This window comes from Sceloporus undulatus, chromosome 2 (assembly GCF_019175285.1).
Source record: "Sceloporus undulatus isolate JIND9_A2432 ecotype Alabama chromosome 2, SceUnd_v1.1, whole genome shotgun sequence".
Lineage (NCBI taxonomy): Eukaryota > Metazoa > Chordata > Lepidosauria > Squamata > Phrynosomatidae > Sceloporus > Sceloporus undulatus.
The window spans coordinates 316,248,461-316,254,460 of record NC_056523.1 but is presented as its reverse complement, the minus strand read 5'-3'; positions in this window follow the sequence as shown (position 1 = coordinate 316,254,460).

Here is a 6,000-nt window from a genome sequence, read left to right as displayed (position 1 = left end):
TGGAGCACTAGGTTTAGATCTGTTTCAGTACCCTACTCAGGTATGAAACCCACTGGGGGGCCAGACAAAGTGGTTATGGGTTTAAATTGGGTGGTGATGGAAGAAATGAATTTCATATGCTTCCCCGAGTTCCTTGGTGGAAAAGCAGTTGCAGGTGTAGGAAACAGACTGTGGAAGGGCTATAAGTTGGTGATGGAGCACATACTTCACCTGTAGAAAGTTTCAGATTCAATTTCATTACAGGTAGGGCTTGGAAGACTCCTAGAGAGCCAGTCAGTGCAAACAGTAGTAAGCTAAATGGGTCAGTGTTCTGACTTAGAAGGTAGATTCTTGGGTTCCGAATAATGGGCTCAAATAACTGCCCACTTTTTTTTCTAGTCCTGAGGAAAACAATAAGTTGTGTGTGTGACTGTCACCATGCGCACTATGTAAGAATGTAGAATTGATATAGGATATTCTGGTTGGCTGAGGGAGTCCAATGAATATGAGGATGCATTCACACAATAAGTAGCAGTTTTCTAAGCAAAAGAAGTGACCCCTCTCCAATGCAACTTGGATTGCATCTTGGATTGGTTCAAATGCATCTTGGATTGATATGCCATGTGATTTGTTAGGTGGTAAAACAACCGAAGTGCAAACTCGATTTTGACTGCTATGTATCTGAACCAGACTGATTGGTCAGCTAATTAAGGCTATTACAAAATATGACATTCTTTCAGACCTGAGAACGATACACTTGGGAACCTATGCCCTCCCAAATGTTGCTGAACTCCAACTGCCATCATCATCTCTCATAACGCTTAATTATTCTTCACACTGACTAGGATGAGTGAAATGAGCATAATGGCCTATATGCTATGGATTATGTTGGCAAGCACATGGGGAACAGCCTGATTTCCATCATTAGGATTATGGAATCAGAATACTGTATGTGGCTTGCTATATATTGTTGTGTACCTTCAAGTTGTTTCCAATTTACTGCAACCCTAAGGCAAACCATATCATGGGATTTTCTTGGCAAGTTTTGTTCAGAGGAGGTTTGTCATTCCCTTCCCCTGAGGCTCAGAGCATGTGACTTACCCAAGGTCACCGAGTGCATTTCATGGCCAAGTTGGGAATCGAACCTTGGTCTTTAGTATCATAGTCCAACACTTAAACCATGGAGATGGACAAAATGAATTGCCAATATCTCTGGAAAGAGAAAATCCATAGTGTAGAAATTGACTCCGTATTTGAAATCAGGCATGAATGCACTTTTCTTGGTACAATGATTATTGAGTGATGCCACAGCATTGGCCTCATCCCCAAATGTCCTTTTGCTGATTCAGTCATCTAAAGTGCCAAAGTGTTCACGTGAAGAGATGTTTATATTTTGACAATTGAATTTAGGGATCCCATTCACATGGAACCCTACACATAAGCAGCTGTTTGTAGATTTTCACTGCAGGTTCTCATAGTCCAGGCATGGAACCAACACCCCTGGTGATAGGCATCCACCCAGTACAGCCCATTCCATGGTAATTTCATGAAGCACCCTTTGGGACAATAAGGAGTAAAAGAGCTCATGAAAACTGGTCTTTTGAGATAAATCAGTTGTGATGTAGGATAGAAGGAAGACTTGAAAATATACAGTGGGCACTTGGTATCCACTGGGGTTTGGCTCCAGGACTCCCGTGGATAACAAAATCCATGGATGCTCAAGTCCCATGAAATATAATGGCATAGTAAAATGGTGTCCCTTATATAAAAGGATAAAATCAAGGTTTGCTATTTGGAATTTGTATAAATATTTTCAAGCTGTGGATGCTTGAATCTGTGGATAAAAAACCTGTGGCTGAGTGTATTTTAAAGTTAGAATCATTTTCAAATTAGAATTAGAATATACTATTTCTAAAGGTGGATGTACTTTGCCTATTTTTAAAAAAGAATAATTCATAATAAAAATAAAAAAGCATCTGAATCAGATTGCAGAATCTGTCTTGTTTCTTGTGCACGTAGCTGTACAAGAAACAAGATTTTCTTATCTACACATGTTTTAGGATGAAGGTTGGCGGAATGAATCCTCATCATTCCAGCACCATCCTAGAATGTGGGTTTAGCCTTTGGGTTATTGTGATTTTGTCTGAATTTGAAGAAAGATATTGTTTTGTAAGATTTTCAGTTGTTTTAAACTGTTTAATATGCTTTTTACACTGTTTAAATTGTTCTCACTGCTTACAATTTAAAATGTTTAGATTGCTTCAGTGTATTCTATTGTATGCCACCTTGAGATGGCACAAGGATGATGAAAGCATTTCCACCATGCTTGTAAATCCTTGGGACCCCTCCAGAGTTTTGCAAACATTTACAACAAGTTTGAAAAACTCAAGAAAAAATGTTTCCCCCCAAAAGTTTAAATAGGGGTTAGGGGCATTTCCACCACATTTGAGGCCCAAGTAATGTCTTTTTGTTGCGACATAGGAAGTGCATAGGAAGTGACTTCTGCTCACTTAACTGTTTTTTAAAAGGTCTGTCCTGGGTATAACATGGAAGGTCACAAAACATGGTGAAAATGCCCAGCTTTGTTCCCTAAAGGGCATTTGTGGGTAAACAATTATTATTATTATTTATGGGAGTGGGTGCAGTGGGGGTGTGGCCCTCCAAGTTTTCTTTGGAACCCAATGTGGCCCCTTAACTTTCCCCAATTGCCCACCCATGTCTTATAATATAGAGCAGGATATAAATGTTTTTTTAAAGTAGATTAATAACTGAATATTGATGGAAATTTGTACATTATCTAAAGGTGGTAAGCCCCATTAGTAAGCATAAGGAGGGATTTCAGGTGACTGGACGATACATTTCAGTTAACATCTTTATTGCCAGGAAGCTTGTGGTTTTCCATGTGGTTATTTTCTATGTGGTATGTGTGTACATTTAACAATTGTGGTTCCGTCAACTGAAACAAAATAAGTCTGAATTAAGAAATAGATTGTCATCTTGGGATCCTTCCTGATAAAGAAACAGTTTTCATTAAGAAAGGGGATATCCTGGGTTGCAGCCTGTTCCAGTCCATAGTTATGGTAGTTTTCCATTGCTGTACATGTATTCTAAGGAAAGCAGTTGCTTCCTTCCACTATTGGAAAGTACTGGGCACATATATAACATAACTTTGGATTTTACTTTGGGTGCATGCGATGGATAACACAGGATTTGAGCTGCAGGAAGAGAGACCCACCAGTTCCTCAGCCAAAACAGAGAGGACAAAACAAGAACACCCTGTAAGTTGCATTTGTAAAATAACTAGAAAGCTATCCTGGTTCTGTATGTAGGATCCAGTCTAGAAACAATATACAGAGAAGTTAAAGAATCCTGAGAATTACCCCCAAAAGAAGTTCATACAATTAGTTCATAACAGAGCCAACCCCAGAGCAGAAATAATAATTATTAATAGTGCCACTCTATTCTGCTTTGGTCAGGCCTCATCTGGGCACCACAATTCAAAAAGGATGTTGAGAAACTGGGGCATGTCCAAAGGAGGGCAGCTGAAATGGTGAAGTCTGGAAGCCATGCCCTATGAGAAATGAATTAGGGAGCTGGGGATGTTTAGTCTGGAGAAGAGATGGTTAAGAGGTGATATGATAGCCCTGTTTAAGTATTTGAAGGGGTGTTACAGTGACGATAAAGCAAGCTTGTTTTCTGCTGCTCCAGAGAATAGAACATAGAACAGTGGATGCAAGCTACAGGAAAAGAGTTTCCATCTCAACATTAGGAGAAACTTCCTGACAGTAAGAGCTGTTGATAGTGGAAGACAATCCCTAGGAGAGAGGAAGAGTCTACATCTTTGGAAGTCTTTAAAAAGGGGCTGAATGGCCATCTCTTGGGGGTGCTTTGATTGAGATTTCTTGCATGGCAGGGGTTGGACTGGATAGCCCTTGTGGTCTCTTCCAACTCTGATTCTAGATTCTATGATTCTAATTTTATATAATCATCATCATCATCATCATCATCATCATCATCATCAAAAACTAACAATGACTTATATAATATATTATTAATATATATTAATTGATTGATTTAATTCTGTTCTTAGGAGAGCATGCTGAGACTCATTCACACTGCATAATTATAGCACTGTGACTCCACTTCAACTGACATGTTTCCATCCTTTGGAATCCTGGGATTCACAATATAGAATTCTCAACCTGAGAGTTCTGGTGTCTAACTAAACTACAAATTCCAGGATTCCACAGGATGCAGCCATGGTAATTAAACTGGAATCATAATGCTATAATTGTATAGTGTCAAAGGGCTCCTGGATTTTGCACATAGAGTTCTCCTGCATGGGGAATGCACCACCCAACAGGAGACTGCTACTGTATTTTTCTTCCTTCCATTTATATTGTACCCTTCCTTTCCAGAGGTTAAAGCAGTGGAAAGTCTTTGATTTTATTTTCACAGCAACCTGCAAGTTAGATTAGAGTGAGAGATACTGACTGGGCCAAGGTCAATCAGTGAGTTTCATGGCTGAATGGGAATTTAAACCCATGCCTTCCCTATTTTAGTCTAGCATTCTGACTACTACAATATTGCTAGGTGGAAATCTGGTTCATATCAGAAGCTGATAAACGAAAGAGCAAAGTAGATGCAGCAAACGGATATGTCAAAAAGTGCTATCCTGAGGGAAAAAGAAACTTATGATTTAAGTAATTGGATCTCAGCTACTGATATTCATAATCATACCATTCCTTTTGAGGATACAGAAAGTAAGAATTACAAGTCTCTTGTAGCTCTTTTCAGCATCCCAGATGTATACAATGTACAACACATGTTTCAAGTAGCTTTAATTAGTGAAACATCCATGATTATGATAGGTGAAGGGAGAGGCCATATAATGCACCACTTGTGTTTTTCTCATTATGGGAATTGTTGCCGTTTATTTCACATGAGAGATATGATGGGACCTTAGGACACTGTTACGGTGTGAATGGAGTGTATCCTGGCATGAGGACTGGTTGTGCTCTTTCTCAACTGCAGTCTGGAGAAAATGACAATTTGTCCTATCTAATTAAGTGGATAACACTATGTTGGTTCTATCTTGGGGACCTTTCTCACTACACAGTTATAGCATTATGATTCCTCTTTAATTGCCATGGCAGCATCCTATAGAATTCTATGTTTTGTAGGTATTGATTTTATTTTAGGTGAGACACTAGAATTTTCTCACTGAGACTTCTGAGTGTTTTTTTCCTGAACTGTAAAGAAACCCTAACAACCAACAGCCAAGAAATCAGAAGAAGATTTGGACTTTGGAAGGGCAACCACATAAGATCCTCAACTGGAAAGTTATATCACTGAACACCAAAGTAATGCTTGTTCATGTCATCGTATTTCTGATTTCTATATATGGTTGTGAAAGCTGGACAGTGAAGAAAGTTGACAGAGAATCAAGTCACCTGAAATGTGCTGGATGAGATTTCCAAGGATACAAGGACTGCCAAAATGACCAATAAATGGGTGCTAGAGCAAGTCAAGCTTGAAGTCTCTATTGAAGTCCAAATTGACTAAATTTGAGACTATTGTACTTTAGGTATTATCTGGAATGGCATAACTCATTAGAAAAGATGGTAATGCTTAGTAACGTGGGATGCAGTAGAAAAAGTAGAAGACTGGTTTATAGATGCATAGACTCAGTCAAGGAGGCCACAGCCTTGACTCTGTAAAACTTGAATAGGATTGTTAGAGCATCTTGAAGAGCTCTCATTTGTAGAGTAGCCATAGGCTGAAGCCAACATGATAGCACTTAACAATGGCAAACTGCAAATCCCAGGATTTCCTAGGATGTCGCCATAAGTTGGAAATGACTTGGAGGCACACAACAACAACAAAGGGCTCTTGGTCAAGCTAGTATGGGACAAATAGATGAATACTATGGAAGTAGCTTTTCAGATGTATTGGTGGAAATCTGTGTGCTGCATTGCATTGAATGATAATGAACTTTGACTATGAGAATGAGTCTAATAT